The sequence below is a fragment of the Narcine bancroftii genome, chromosome 14, assembly GCF_036971445.1.
Source record: "Narcine bancroftii isolate sNarBan1 chromosome 14, sNarBan1.hap1, whole genome shotgun sequence".
Taxonomy (NCBI): Eukaryota; Metazoa; Chordata; class Chondrichthyes; order Torpediniformes; family Narcinidae; genus Narcine; species Narcine bancroftii.
The window spans coordinates 28861328-28877802 of NC_091482.1; the positions used below are offsets into that span (position 1 = coordinate 28861328).

The following is a 16475-nucleotide window of genomic DNA, read 5'->3' on the forward strand; positions in this document are numbered from 1 at the left end:
GACCATGACCGTTACTTTGTGAAGTTTCTGTGTGGGAGAATGGAGGGTCACTGAAGGTGCAAAGCTAAGGTCGCTAGCAGTTAACTAGGGTGAAAGTGGGGGATAGAGGAAGAGTTGGAAGAGGGATGATCAAGAAGGAGTGATTCAGGTATAGTGGTGATCTGGATGGGAGTCAAGTAATTGAATACAGATGGAGCTGGGGATATGCTTGGAGATTATCAGGGAGACCCAAGGACATCAGTAGGAAGGTACTGTTGAGAGGGAATAGTCACAGGCAAACTCAAAGCAAAGTTCTCAGTGAGTATGAATCTCTTCAAAATCAGTACGGTTATAAATCTCATTTTATGGATACGTTTACACAATGCCCAAAAATATTGTGCAATATTTCATTCTGAGCTCTGCACTGCATGTAATTTGCACTCACCCTGCATTCAATATAAATGTGGAACTTAAAAAGGAGCTATTATAGATTTGTTCAGAAAGGCATGGTTGGTTGTGAGACCTACAGAGGGATAACTAATATTCAAATATTTTGTAATTTTGATAAATTGTCATATCACCCTGTTTCCAAACATATTGTGCCTTTGTGTGCACAAGTACATTTAATATCATTGCTGCATCCAGATAGATGAGTGTGTGGTCTTTGCAGAACATATGAATTTGATTCAATAACAGAGAGACAAAACAAATTGCAAATCCCTGACTCTAAATTTGTTCATTGGAAATAACAGGACACAATTGCACAGGTTACAGACACAGCAGGTAATAGATCCTTCAGCTTGTTTTTCATGCTTGCTGTGCTACAGAACATTGTGAGACACACCATTAGCAAGCCGGGTAGTTCACCTCAATGACTGCTCATCCTCCAAACCAATGATCAGGACAGTAGTTAGAACTGATAATAAGCTCTTTTATAGAGTAAGAAAATCTGACTGTAAGATGCCCTCACCTGCATAAATGCTCCATGAGCAGCTCCAAGACACCAACTCCAATCCTTCTTCAGGCTTGTGGGAGAGGTGGAGTGGAATGAACTGCCAATGCGAATGGCCGGCTAGGGGCAGGGGGATGGTGTCGCGATGATGAGCAAAGGAGTGAGAAGGTGGAAACCCGACTGTGTACACGTTCCTATCTACAGTCCAAGAGTTAGCAATGAAAAAATGAGTTTTAGCTGGGGAGATGCAGAGATCAGGGTGCTCCTTGATCTCATGGCTCAGGAGCTACATGAACGGGAGTTAATCAAAACAGTGAAGGTTTGCCTTACCTTTGAAAGGCTGGCCAGTGCACTTTCAGCACCTGGTCATAACCGCACTGAAGGCCAGGTAGTGACCAAGGTTAAAAGCCTGAGAAAGAAGTTCCACAGTGTGATAGATCACAACAGGAGGAGTGGCAGTATTTTGATCTATGCCACAACATTTGGGGGAGTAGCTGTTCAACAACACTGTTGAGCCTGGTTAGTGCAATGGAAAGTCCTGCTTCCCCCGAACTCATCCCTGCTTCATCCCAGGTGCCCACCAGCAGTGCTGTTACAGGAGACGCACGATCTGTGGGGGCGCAGGACACTGCTGATCATGCAAGTTGCCTAGATATGGAGGTCTCTGGTGGGAACAACATGGATGGAGAAATCACAGCCAATGGCAAGGGCAAGCAAGGACTGCCACATGAGGAGCCAGGTCATAATTCATTTTGGATTTTATGTGCCAAAAACACACCAGTCCACCAATGATCCCCTTTTTTTGCTATATTCCACAGTACCCCAGCCAAGGAGAAAGTGCCAGAAGCTGACGAAAGCTCAGCTTCACTCCAAAGAGATGGAGACCATGCTGGTGTCCTTGGAAAAGGAGGACGGTGAGAGGGATCGTTTGCATGCAGAGAGATCATGAGACAGCGATGCCTGCGGCAATGAGGGAGGAGGAGGATTCGTCATAGCGGGTGGAAAGAGCCAATCAGGCTGCTGCGTGACCTAGCTGAGAAAATGGACGGGCAGGCCACCATTTTCCAGAACATGGCCTCTCTTTTCAAGTATCCCTACCCTCCTCAGCGACCGTTCCCGCAGCAATACAGCACCCCTCATGCCATGTACCAACCCCCTGCTGCAGACATGCCATATCATTCCACACCAGCATGTAATAGTTGCAGCCTCATTCCGATGGGTGAGGAGATGGAGTCCTTTACCGTGTCCTCCCCCTCCACCTTCTTCCTCCGCTTGATCAATGGATGTGTGACACGGGGATACTTACAGATGGAGTCACATTTATGTTGTTCAGTTATTAGCCACTTTGTATTTCATGTATTTATGGATTTTACACACTACTGAGTGAGATATTGCACAATCTTTGCTTTTATACTTTGATATATGTTTGCAAGCAAGTCATTTGCCACTTTTTCTGTGCTTTGCAGGATTGATGGTTTTGCACTCTGCTTCAAGCACTGCAAATACTTGCCTTTGGTCACTTCAGTGTATGCTACTACCAGTCATTACTTTTTGGAACATCGCATTAAGTTTTCCAGATTCCTGAATGTTGCTACCAGTTCTTTCTTTTTTACACTTTGCATAAAGTTTTGAAGGGAGCAGTTGTAGTGATAGAGGGCTACCACCAGGAGTAGTCGGAGACGGAGTGTGCAGCATCTAGGGAATGTTGTATCTGGGGAATGTCATGGCATCTTCAGTAGGTCCAAGATGGATGCCTTCCCATGAGGTATGCATGTGTGTGCTCTGTTTTAGTGCTGATTGCTTAGTTAATAAATCTAGTTATTTTAAAAAGAACCCATTAATTTTTGTAATAAAAGAAACCACACCAGTCATGTGTCACTTTTATGTATTTTGGTACCTTTAAGACTTTTAATTGCATTTTTATTGAACCATACATGTGCCATTGGCCATGTTTATTATTGAAGTTTTCACTCAGTTTACAGTCTTTTATGTTTCATTCTTTTATTTTCTTTGATGCATGAGCTTATGAGTACAAATATGACAGCATGAATTATAACCTTCATGTCAACAATTTCATCCCATGACATTTTAGAACACATCACAATTGCGGCAACAAGGCAGAGATGATATAGCACAGGGGCTGCCATAGTTATTAACTGTTGACGGCTGCATCGACTCTGCATTCCCCCATCAGGCATGCAATGTTGGCTCAGGACATACGGGAGAGGGGGGGGGGGGGAAGCATGGTTGGTCTGGGGGAAAGGGTAGATTTAGGGGGTGGGGTGGAATTGTATGGTTGGGGATCAGGAATGGATGAGGATGTGTTCCATCGATAGCAACAACTCTGGAGACCTCTGGTTTAGAGGATGGACATAATCGCCTCACAGATAACCTGGTAACAATGTGCCTGCATCTCATGCCAAACTTGGGGCTCAGGTGCGGGTGACTTGTTTGAGCAGAGTTCCACTCTTGCAGAAAGTAATCCTTGTTGAGCTCACATACATTGTCACATACATCATCTAGAACCAAAGAGATACAAATATCAGGGTGTTTCGACAAGCACCGCCATCGGCCTTTCAGATGACCGAAAGTGTGCTCCACCACTATCCCTGCAGAGCTCAGGGCCTTGTTGAATTTTCGGTGTCGTGGATCCAGTATGCATCGGTGTGTGAAACCCTTCATCAGCCACTTTCTGAGGGGGTAAGCTAGGTCACCCATGAGATATACTGGGACCTCAACTCCATTTATATCTCGGGATAGAAAAATACAAATATGCGGTTAGTTTCACAATCTGGGTGGTCAATGCTCTCTACACTGCAAGCCTTACAACTGCAGGAACTGGCAGTGCAACATTACAATAATGTTCCCTTATAATAACCTCGCAATGTAGACACAAAAGCCACCAGTACCAAGATGCTAATTGCATGAACCACGTAAAGTCAATGGGCACCTGAGTGTGCCCACTCACGTCATGTGGGAAGAGGTATCCACCCTGCTGCTCAGCTTCTCTGTAGATGGATGAGTTGGCAAACACTCGAGTGTCATGCGTGCAGCCAGACCACCCCACGTACACATCCGTGAAGATGTATAACAGAACACAGAGTGGAATAATGGGAAGACGATACATACCCGGTGACAAACTGAGAGGTGCTACAATGCATATAACCTTGCCAGATGTGGTCAACAACAGCTTGAAAAACAACCGAGTGCCACCCTTTGGGATTGTAGTAGGCTAGAGCATCCTCAGGGGGGGGGGGGCGATGATGGGAGTACGTTAACCATCGATGGCACCAGCACACACTGGATACCCCCATTCTGCAAAGCCATCAATTGTCCCCTGGAGATGCTCGCCACTTGGCAGGAAGATTAAATCTTACCAAAGACCTTCTTCAAAGCTCCAGTTACCTGGCACCCACTACACAAACAGTGGTGACACCTATACTAAAAATAGTACTGATGGATCGATATTCACATGAGGTGGCATACCACCACAAAGCAACAGCGACTCCAAGTCCAGGCTCCAAAGGCCATTGCCACTTTGTTGTCTTGAGCCTCAGGTGAGGTTCAATGAGTTTCAGCACAAATTCAAAGGTACTGGGTGTCTCCAGCAGTCATCATCAATACTCCAAAGCTCAACCCCCTACGATCCATCAATCCTGCACACGGTCCTATTTGATACCAGAGCGATTTGACTAACAAGCAGCATACACCTCCCTCTACAGCGCCTAAGTTCTGCTTGCCTTTCTGCCTCATACTGCTGGTTGCTTCTCCACAACTTCAGCTGGAATTTTTTCCTGATCCCACAAATGCAATCCTCAGACCTTTGGGACATCAGAATGCTAATGCCCCTAACTGGAGTGCACAAGATTTCTGCCTGGGCACTAAGACTGGCTGCAAACATCACAAAGAACTTTGCTACCTGCTCTGGGGTCACCATTTCCCACTATAATGCACTTTCTTCACTCGGCAGGTGTTTATGATGTCCTGCCGGTGGGCAGCGCTACGGTATCAGTCACCCCACTTCCATCGGCTGCAGAGGACGCTACGAGACTTTTTGGGGCTGCTCCATAAAAAGGTACGTTCAAATTTTTTTCTCCACAGATGGAGCCAGCCTCAAAGCAGAGGCCCAGCACAAAAACACCTACTGATGATAAATTGTATCCTCCTTCTGGGTAGATTAGACTCTGAACAATCCAAGTTGTCTCTATTCAATGGATTGATTTGGTTAATCCCTTCTTGGACAGAGAAATTAAGAAGAGGGTTATCAGGCAACACACACCTTAAGAGGAACCAACAGGCCCATCAGTTTTTAATTTCACACTTGGTTACCTGAGAAGGAAAATATTAAGCAGAGTCCCTTGGAGCAGTGGACTGATGAGCATTATTTTCTGCTAAAGGTTGGATTTCCATTTTGAGGCAATAATCACCTTTTTCTCTATTTACTGTCAATATTCCAGAGGACATGAGTAAATATTTGTATATAATGCTCTGTACTCATGGAAGGGTGACATTCATTGAAACATACTTTGACTGGAGGTGGTGATGTGTTTTGTTAAGATATATATTTAATCGACACAGGATCAAAGAATCAGTTGTTCACTGCCGCAAAGTAGCACCAAAGCATTGATCTTTGCTGTGGTGACCTTTGCTCCCTTGTGATTGACAAGAATACCCAGGACAGTGATGATATTTACTTCCATCATTCTGAAGGAAGGAAGGTTGAGAGATCTATGGTTCAGTCAGCCCTGTAAACAGAACGTGTCTGGCAGAAAGGTCAGAATCTTCAATCGCAAACCTTATGTAAGAATGTAAAGTTATTCTCTAAATACTGCCTCGTGACAAATTGGGGCACTGCCAAACTAGGCACCTGAGACCTCGGGGTGTGGGGGGGGGGGGGTTAGAGGGAGACCCAGATACTTTCTTCAACACATCAATTATTGTGTCAAAAGGTGGAGGATGCCAACTAAGTTGAAGCACAAATAGATAAATGAGCCAAGGGACCTCCAGGAGCGACACACACTGAAACATGGAGCCACATAGGACAAAGTATATACCCTCACAAGGTAAAAAGGTTTAAAGGTGCCATTATTTTCACATTATACTACATTTAGAATGTAACATACATGAAATTCTTTAACTTTGCCTACCATAAGGAAGATAGACAGCCACCACTTTGTCAAGTGCCCCTCACAGAATATGAAGGAGTAACCACAACATCTCCATCTACTATTAAATGCAACTCTTAGACCAGTCTGGTCTTAGAGTTCTGGTGTGAGGAAGAGACAAACGAGATGTGCTCCACACCAGGGTCATGCACAGCGCGGAATGCCATACTGACCACTGGCTTGTTCGCTGCAAGCTCAACAAAGTTGCAAGCTGCAAGCCAAAGTTCAAGAACAGTGGAGCCCCCAGAAAGAGGTTCAATGTTGGAAACTTGCAGTCAGTCGCAGTGAGAGGAAACTTCCAGGCAAACCTCCAAGCCAAGCTCGAGGATGGAAACTGCCTCATTGACACGTCTCCTGAAACCCTCTGGGATCAGCTGAAAACGACCATACTGCAATCCACTGAAGAGGTACTGGGCTTCTCCTCCAGGAAAAACAAGGACTGGTTTGACGAAAACAACCAGGAAATCCAGGAGCTTCTGGCAAAGAAGCGAGCTGCCCACCAGGCTCACCTTGCAAAGCCTTCCTGGCCAGAGAAAAAAACGAGCCTTCTGTCTCGCATGCAGCCATCTTCAGCGCAAACTCCGGGAGATCCAAAATGAGTGGTGGACTCGCCTCGCCAAACGAACCCAGCTTAGCGCCGACATTGGCGACTTCAGGGGTTTTTATGAGACACTAAAGGCTGTGTACGGCCCCTCACCCCAAGTCCAAAGGCCTCTGCGCAGCTCAGATGGCAAAGACCTCCTCAGCGACAAGATCTCCATCCTCAATCGATGGTCAGAACACTTCCAATCTCTTTTCAGTGCCAACTGCTCAGTCCAAGAATCTGCCCTGCTCCAGCTCCCTCAACAACCCTTGAGTATAGAGCTGGATGAGGTCCTTACCCGGGAAGAGACATATAAGGCAATTGAACAACAGAAAAATGGCAAAGCAGCAGATATGGATGGAATCCCCCCCAGAGGTCTGGAAGGCTGGCGGCAAAGCTCTGCATACCAAACTGCATGAGTTTTTCATGCTCTGCTGGGACCAAGGAAAGCTGCCTCAGGACCTTCGTGATGCCATCATCATCACCCTGTACAAAATCAAAGGCGAGAAATCATACTGCTCAAACTACAGGGGAATCACGCTGCTCTCCAATGCAGGCAAAATCTTCGCTAGGATTCTCCTTAATAGACTAATACCTAGTGTCACCAAAAATGTCCTCCCAGAATCACAGTGTAGCTTTCGCGCAAACAGAGGAACTACTGACAATGGTCTTTGCCCTCAGACAGCTCCAAGAAAAGTGCAGAGAACAAAACAAAGGACTCTACCTTTGTTGACTTCACCAAAGCCTTCGACACCGTGAGCAGGAAAGGGCTTTGGCAAATACTAGAGTGCCTCGGATGCCCCCCCCCCCCAAGTTCCTCAACATGGTTATTCAACTGCACGAAAACCAACAAGGTCGGGTCAGATACAGCAATGAGCTCTCCGAACCCTTCTCCATTGACAACGGCGTGAAGCAAGGCTGTGTCCTTGCACCAACCCTCTTTACTATCTTCTTCAGGATGAAGTTGAAACAAGCCATGAAAGACCTCAACAATTAAGACACTGTACATCCAGTACCGCACGGATGGCAGTCTCTTCAATCTGAGGCGCCTGCAAGCTCACACCAAGACACAAGAGCAATTTGTCCTTGAACTACTCTTTGCAGACGATGCCGCTTTAGTTGCCCATTCAGAACCAGCTCTCCAGCGCATGACGTCCTGTTTTGCAGAAACTGCCAAAATGTTTGGCCTGGAAGTCAGCATGAAGAAAACTGAGGTCCTCCATCAGCCAGCTCCCCACCATGACTACCAGCCCCCCCACATCTCCATCGGGCACACAGAACTCAAAACGGTCAACCGTTTGGCGCCTAGAGAAATGGGGGAGATATTGAACAGTTTCTTTTCTTCAGTATTCACTAAGGAGAAGGATATTGGGAGATGTGAGATAAAAAAAAAAGCAAATTGGGTAAATATGGGGAATATAGAGATTACAAAAGATGTCGTTTTAGGGCTTTTGAAGAATATAAAGGTGGATAAGTCTCCGGGACCAGACGGGATCTTCCCCAGGACATTGAGAGAAGTGAAGAAGGAAATAGCAGAGGCTCTGGCAGTAATTTTCCAAATGTCATTAGATATGGGGATAGTGCCGGAGGATTGGCGCATTGCGCATGTGGTTCCATTATTTAAAAAGGGTTCAAGGAGGAAGCCTGGCAACTATCGGCCTGTAAGTTTAACATCTGTGGTAGGTAAATTAATGGAGAAAATTCTTAGAGATAGTACTTATAAGCATCTGGATAGACAGGGTCTGATCAGGAGCACTCAACATGGATTTGTGGGAGGAAGGTCATGTTTGACCAATCTGATTGAATTTTTTGAAGAGGTGACTAGGAATGTGGATGAGGGTAGCGCAGTGGATGTTGTCTATATGGACTTCAGTAAGGCCTTCAATAAGGTACCACATGGAAGGTTAGTTAGGAAGGTGCAGTCTTTAGGTATAAATTTTGAGATAGTCAAATGGATTGAACATTGGCTGAAAGGGAGAGGCCAGAGAGTGGTAGTGGATAATTGTCTGTCAGGTTGGAGGCCGGTGACCAGTGGTGTGCCTCAAGGATCTGTATTGGGCCCATTGTTGTTCGTTATATACATTAATGATCTAGATGATGGGGTGGTGAATTGGATTAGTAAATATGCAGACGATACTAAGATAGGTGGAATAGTGGATAATGAAGAAGGTTTTCAAGGATTGCAGAGGGATTTGGGCTGCTTAGAAAAGTGGGCTGAAAAATGGCAGATGGAATTTAATGCTGATAAGTGTGAGGTGCTTCATTTTGGTAAGAAGAATCAGAACAGGACATACGTGGTAAATGGGAGAGCATTGAGGAATACAGAAGAGCAGAAAGATTTAGGAATAACGGTACATCGTTCCCTGAAGGTAGAAACTCACGTGAATAGGATGGTGAAGAAGGCTTTTAGTATGCTGGCCTTTATCAATCATTGCATGGAATATAGGAGTTGGGAGGTGATGTTGAGATTGTATAAGACGTTGGTGCGGCCTAATTTGGAGTTCTGTGTGCAGTTCTGGTCGCCTAATTATAGGAAGGATATAAACAGAGTGGAGAGAGTGCAGAGAAGGTTTACCAGAATGTTACCTGGGTTTAAGCATCTAGAGTATAGGGAGAGATTGGACAGATTAGGTCTTTATTCTTTGGAGCGTAGAAGGTTGAGAGGGGATTTAATAGAAGTATTTAAGATTATGAAAGGGATAGACAGAGTGGATGTGGATAGACTATTTCCATTAAGAGGAAAGATTAAAACAAGAGGACATGAGTTAAGAATTAAGGGGCAGAGGTTTAGAGGTAACATGAGGGGGAACTTCTTTACTCAGAGAGTGGTAGCCGTGTGGAATGAGCTTCCGGGAGAAATAGTGGTGGCAGAGTCAATTGTATTATTTAAGAAAAGGTTGGACAGGTATATGGATGAGAAGAAGATGGAGGGTTATGGGCATTGTGCAGGGAGGTGGGACTAGAGAGGGGTGTTTTGGTTCGGTGCGGACTAGAAGGGCCTAATGGCCTGTTTCCGTGCTGTAATTGTTATGTTATATATATGTTATGTTAGTATACCTACCTCGGCTGCACCATTTCATCTGATGCAAGGATCGACAAAGAGATAGACAACAGACTCGCCAAGGCAAATAGCGCCTTTGGAAGACTACACAAAGAGTCTGGAAAAACAAGCACCTGAAGAAACACAGAAAGATCAGCGTGTACAAGGCCATTGTCATACCCACGCTCCTGTTCGGCTCTGAATCATGGGTCCTCTACCGGCATCACCTATGGCTCCTAGAACACTTCCATCAGCACTGTCTCCGCTCCATCCTCAACATCCATTGGAATGACTTCATCACCAACATCGAAGTACTCGAGCTGGCAGAGTCCGCAAGCATCAAATCCATGCTGCTGAAGACCCAACTGTGCTGGGTGGGTCACGTCTCCAGAATGGAGGGCCATCACCTTCCCAAGATCGTGTTCTATGGCGAGCTCTCACAGAGGTGCACCAAAGAAGAGGTACAAGGACTGCCTAAAGAAATCTCTTGATGCCTGCCACATTGACCACCGCCAGTAGGCTGATATCGCCTCCAAACGTGCATCTTGGCGCCTCACAGTTCGGCAGGCAGCAACCTCCTTTTAAGAAGACCGCAGAGCCCTCCTCACTGTCAAAAGACAAAGGAGGAAAAACCCAACACCTAACCCCAACCAACCAATTTTCCCTTGCAACCACTGCAACCGTGTCTGCCTGTCCCGCATCAGACTTGTCAGCCACAAACGAGCCTGCAGCTAACGTGGACTTTACCCCTCCATAAATCTTCGTCCGCGAAGCCAAGCCAAAGAAGAATAAAGAAAAAGAAGAAGACCAGTCAAGTATCAACTCACACAGCCCCACACTGACTGATACCCAGACAATGCTACCTATCTCCCACAACACCCTCACTGCCAGGCAGACTGCAATATATGTTCTATCAAATAAGGCAAACAGCTAATCTGCCTTTTCGTCTTACATCCAAGGTTATCAGTCTCATCAAAGAAACACCCTCGGGCTATGTTGGAGGCATGGGTCCCCACCCTGACGGATATTGGCACAGCTCAGCCTCACATGCTAAATTCAGCAGAGCAGGCTTGTGATCTCATTATGTGCAAATATCTTTTGCTCCATATAAGAAAGGGTCTCTTAAACACCATCAACCCCTCAAAACTGATCAGCAAACTCCAAGACCTGGGCCTCAATATCCCACTGTGTAATTGGATCATGGATTTCCGCACCTCCAGACCTCAATCAGTGAGGATTGGTAAGAACATCTGAACACCTCCTCGACAATCTCCATCAGTTCCAGAGCACCACAGGGCTTCGTTACTAGCCCCCTGCTCTACTCACTTTACACCTATGACTGTGAGGATCGGTACAACAATAACACCATCTACAAATTTGCATATGACCGCACAGTAAAGGGGTGATGAGTCAGCATACAGGAGGAAAATTGAAAACTTGGCTGACGAACAACAATCTGTCACTCAATGTCAACAAAACCAAGGAGCTTATTGTGGACTTTTGAAGGGGAAAACCAGAGCTGTACAATCCAGTGAACAACTTGTTTCAAAGCCTCCAACATAGTGACTCCCATGAATTTTAATTTACTCATCCTCTCCATCTCTGATCCCCAATGGTCACTGAAGGATCCATGGACATGGTCCCAAAATACACTGTTAAGGAACCTGCCACTAACCATGTTCTCTGCCTTCAAGTTTGACCTTCCCCTGTGCATCACTTCACACATTGGGAGATTGAATTCTATCTGCCACTTCTCTGCCCAACTCGGTATCCTATCTATATCCTTGCATGCTATGCACAATACCTCCAATGTCCAACAGCTTTGCTATTAACAGTGCATTTTTGCAAACAAGCTACATTTACTCCTTTGGTTTCTCCCTGTCAGAGATGTTCACTTTTTTCTATTCCTCCCTCCTTCCTTTCTTTGCAACTGAAAGCCAACTTGTTTTCTCTTTATCAGCTTTATCAAAGGGTCTCAGCCTTGAAATGTTAACTGCTGCTGCCTGAGCTACTGAGTGTTGTATATACTCGTGTAATTATTGAAATCTTTTGGACCAATTTTTCTCAGATCCCCAGTGATCATCTTTGACAATCGACTCCAACAACTTCCCCACTGCCATGTTAGGCTAACAGGTCTATCATTTCCTTTCTGCTGCCTCCCTCCTTTTTTAACTAGCGGTTTGATCTTTACAGATTTCCAGTCCTCCGGAACCATGTCAGAATCTATTGAATCTTGGAAGATCGCTATTAATGCTCCTCTATCTCTATAGCTATTTTTTTCAGAATTCTATCTGGTCTGGGAGACTTATCTACCCTTAGATCATTCAGCTTCCCAAGCACCTTCTCTCTCGTGATCGTGACTGCACTCACTTCATTTCCCTGACACCCTTGAAAGTCTAATGACTTCCACAGTGAAGACTGATGCAAAATACTCATTTAGTTCCTCTCCTTGTCTCCCACTATTATTTCTCCAGTCATTTTTTTTAAAGTTAGTCCAATATCTACTCATCTTTTTTTTTACTTTTACTATACTTATTCTTTCTGATATTATTTGCAAATCTCCATTCAAAGTTAATCTTTTCCTTTCTAATGACCTTCTTACTTGCCCTCTGTGTGCTTTTAAAAGTTCCCCAGTCTACTATCTACTCAGTAATTTTTGCTTCCATGTATTCTCTTTCTTTTGCCTTTACTTTAATGTGGCTTCACTTGTTCGCCACAGTCGTGTAATTTTTCCATTCAATATTTCTTCTTTTTTTGGAATTTGCTTGTCCTACATTTTCCTTTTTTCTTATAGAAATTCCAGCTATTTCTGCTCTGTCATCTGTCCTGCCGGTGTGCCATTCCAATTCACTTTTGCTAGTTCCTCTCTCATACCATTGTAGTCCCCTTTGTTCCACTGGAATACTGACACCTCTGATTTTAGTTTCTCACTCTCAAACTGCAGGGTAAATTCTATCGTATTATGATCAGTGGTTCCCTTACCTTATCAACTCTGTTCATTACACTAATACCCAATCCAGAATTACCATTTCCTTGGTTGTCTCAGTCACAAGCTGCTCTAAGAGGTCATCGCAAAGACATTCTACAAATTCTACCCACAATCCATGCTCAAGCCTTCACAGGCAAGGCCTCTCAACTCTTCCTCCGCTACATTAATGACTACCTTGGTGAAGCCTCATGCACCCATGATGAGCTCGATGATTTCATCTACTTTACTGCCCACTTCCACCCCGACCTCAAGTTCACTAAGTCCATCTCTAGCAACACTCTCCCTTTCCTCTATCTCTCTGTCTCCATCTCAGGAGACAAACTTTCGACAGACATCTTTAAACCTACCAACTCTCTCAGCTACCTCGACTACACCTTTTCACACCATGTCTCCTGTTCTCTCAATTCCTCCATCTCTGTCACATCTGCACCCAGAATGAAGACTTCCATTCTAGGTGATCAGATATGTCCTCCTTCTTCAAACAATGTGGCTATCCCTCCACCACAATCAACTCCCCACTCACCCACATATCCTCTATTACTGCACATCTGCCCTCTCCCCCTTTCGCGCCCATGCACAACAAGGACAGGATTTGTTTTGTCCTCACCTACCACCCCACCAGCTTTTGCATCCAACACATCCTCCTCCGCCATTTCCACCACCTACTATGTGATCCCACTACTGGACACATATTCCCCTTTGCCTTCTGCAGGGACCGCTCCCTTTGTGACTCCCTTGTCCATTCCTCCCTCCCCACCAAGAGTCACCTTAGGACCTACCCCTGTGAACACAGGAGATGCTCCAATCACACCCACACCTCCTCCCTCACTACCATTTGAGGCCCCAAACAGTCCTTCCAAGTGAAGCAATATTTCACTTGTAAATCTGGAGGAGTCATCTACTACATCCGGTGCTTCCACTGTTTTCTCGTCTACATCAGAGAGACTGGATGCACACTGGGAGATCGCTTTGCTGAACGCCTCAGGTCTGTCCGCCACAATAGTGTGAATCTCCCAGTGGCCACCCATTTCAATTCTCCATCCCATTCCCTTGCCCTCATGTCTGTCCATGGTCTCGTACTGCCAGACTGAGACCACCCGTAAATTGGAGGAACAACACCTCATCTTCCAACTGGAGATCCTTCAACCAGATGGCATTAATTCTCTGGCTTTCATTAGATCCTCTCCCTTCCCCCCCCCACCCACCCCACCCCACCTTCCTGCTTCCCCCATCGTAACTCCATTCCCTGTCTCCTTTTGCACAGAAATGATAAATTCCACCTCGACCCTTATCACATCCAATTAACACTATTTGTTGGTATGGATCCCTTCCCCATCGTTTGAATTTTGAGACTTTCTGTTTCTGCCTAAAGATGCTGAAAAGACCAGCCAAGTTCCTCCAGCATTTTGGTGTTTTTACTCCAATCACAATGTTTGCAGCCTATCGTGTTTCTCTCGTTCTACAAATTCTCTCTTTGAATTCCACTCACAACCTAGTTTTCCCAATCTATCTGCATGTTAGGGTCATAACTACCAAGCACTGGCCTTGGAGAGAGCACCATGACATTGAGGTGAAGCTGTGAAGTGAGTGTAGAAGGTCAGCACAATTTGGAAACCATGTGTGTAAAATAGATTACAATGCAGTTTAGTTCCCACATAAACTATACTTTGGTTACCACTGATAAAAATGCAAACCCCTTTATGTTCAGATGTCAGTAATTATTATCATTTTTCTTATCCTGTGTAAAACACTTTGGTTTATCCTTTAATTACACATGAAAGGAAAAAATATCTGCAGAACAGTAGATGCAGGAGACCAAAAGCAATGAACTCATGCATTGAGCAGTGCTCTTTTTGGTAATCAATAGCACAAAATTCAGCTCTCACACATGAGGAAAGATGACAATTCATTGAAACAAACATTCTAAGGGTTTTTGTTCTATGATTTGAAAGGTGAATGCTGTGTGGCTTGGAGAGCAGCACCGTGACCAGTGTTGGCACTGTGCCTTGTTAGTGGGAACAGTCACATTGATCTCCAGTGGTAATAGAAACAAAGAAGATAGGAGCAGGAGTAGGTCATTCGGCCCTTCGAGCCTGCTCCACCATTCAGTGAGATCATGGCTGATCTTAAAGTTCAGTTCCCCGTCCCCATCTTCTCTCCGTAACCCCTAATTCCCTTATAGGGAAGAAATATATCTAATTCCCTCTTAAATATATTCAATGAACCTGAATCTACTGCTCTCTGTGGCAATGAATTTCACAGATTCACCACCCTCTAGGTAAAGAAATTCCTCCTCATCTCGGTTCTAAATGATTTGCCTATTATCCTCGAACCATGGCCCCGGGTTCTGGACTCCCCCACCATTGGAAACATCCCTTCCGTATCCATTCTGTCCAGTCCTGCCAGAATTTTATGTCTCTATGAGATCCCCTCTCAATCTTCTAAACTCCAGCGAGTGCAATCCCAATTTGCGCAATCTTTCCTCCTAAGTCATTCCTGCCATTCCAGGTATCAGCCTGGTGAATCGCCTCTGCACTCCCTCCATTGCAAGAACATCCTTCCTCAGATAAGGTGACCAAAACTGCACACAATACTCCAGGTGTGGTCTCACCAAGGCTCTGTACAGCTGCAGTAAGGTATCCTTATTCCTATACTCAAACCCTCTTGATATGAAGGCCAACATACCATTTGCCTTTTTAACCGCCTGCTGTACCTGTATGCTCGCCTTCAGTGACTAGACCACAAGAACCCCTAGGTCTCTCTGCACTTCCCCATCTCCCAGTCTATTGCCATTCAAATAGTAATCTGCCCTCCAGTTTGTATTACCAAAGTGGATAACCTCACATTTATCCACATTGTAGTGCATTTGCCATATATCTGCCCAGTCCCCCAATTTATCCAAATCACACTGGAGCTTCCTGACCCCCTCTTCAGTGCACACAACCTCTCCTAGCTTAGTGTCGTCTGCAAATTTGGAGATATTACATCCAATCCACTCATCTAGATCATTAATGTAAATTGTGAACAGCTGGGGTCCCAGTACAGATCCCCGTGGCACCCCAATGGTCACCGCCTGCCACTTAGAAAACGGGCCGTTTATCCCAACTCTCTGTCTTCTATCTGCCAGCCAGTTCTCAATCCACATCAATACCTTGTCCCCAATCCCATGAGCCTTGATTTTGCATGCTAGTCATTTATGTGGGACCTTATCGAAGGCCTTTTGGAAATCACAGGTACACCACATCCACTGGTCTGAGAAGGTGGAAAATAATGGCACACACAGGAGCTCATTCTAACCTAACCTGTCGCATAGGCTTCCCTCAGAGATACATTCTAAAAATCTAAAGAACATTCTGGATCATTGTATGAATGGAAAAATAAAATCATGCATTAGTGACCTTGCCATTTCATTCCTCAGGACAATCTTTGTCATGGCATTTTTTTCTTCCTCTTTGAAAAGATTCTGGAGTTCAGTCAGAACTAATGATCCACAAATGACTTGTGGCTTCATCCCTGGTGCTGTCCCACTATTAGGACCCCTCCTTGGAAAATGGTGAAATTCTCTGATGTCATTGTTGCTGGGGCCTTCACAGGAGTAGATAGTTGAAAATTCACCATTAACTGCAAACTTGAGTTCAAAATTTCCTCTCCCTCTTTCACTAAAACAAACTCAGCAGGCCAGAAAGCCTCAAAAAGGAGAGAAACTAAGTTAGTGTTTCAAGTTGATCACCTGCCTCCAGCAGTCTTCTCCTAAAGGCTAGGACTAT

General features: G+C 45.0%; 1 long non-coding RNA gene across 1 annotated transcript in view; it reads right to left on the minus strand.

Annotated features, from left to right (window-relative positions):
* Window positions 1-2907: 2907 nt before the first annotated feature.
* LOC138749652 (uncharacterized) overlaps window positions 2908-16475 on the minus strand; it is a 35821-nt gene continuing 22253 nt past the window's right edge. The window contains exon 3 of the long non-coding RNA XR_011348804.1: window positions 2908-3450. This is a non-coding gene — a long non-coding RNA (uncharacterized lncRNA). The remainder of the gene's footprint in view (window positions 3451-16475) is intronic.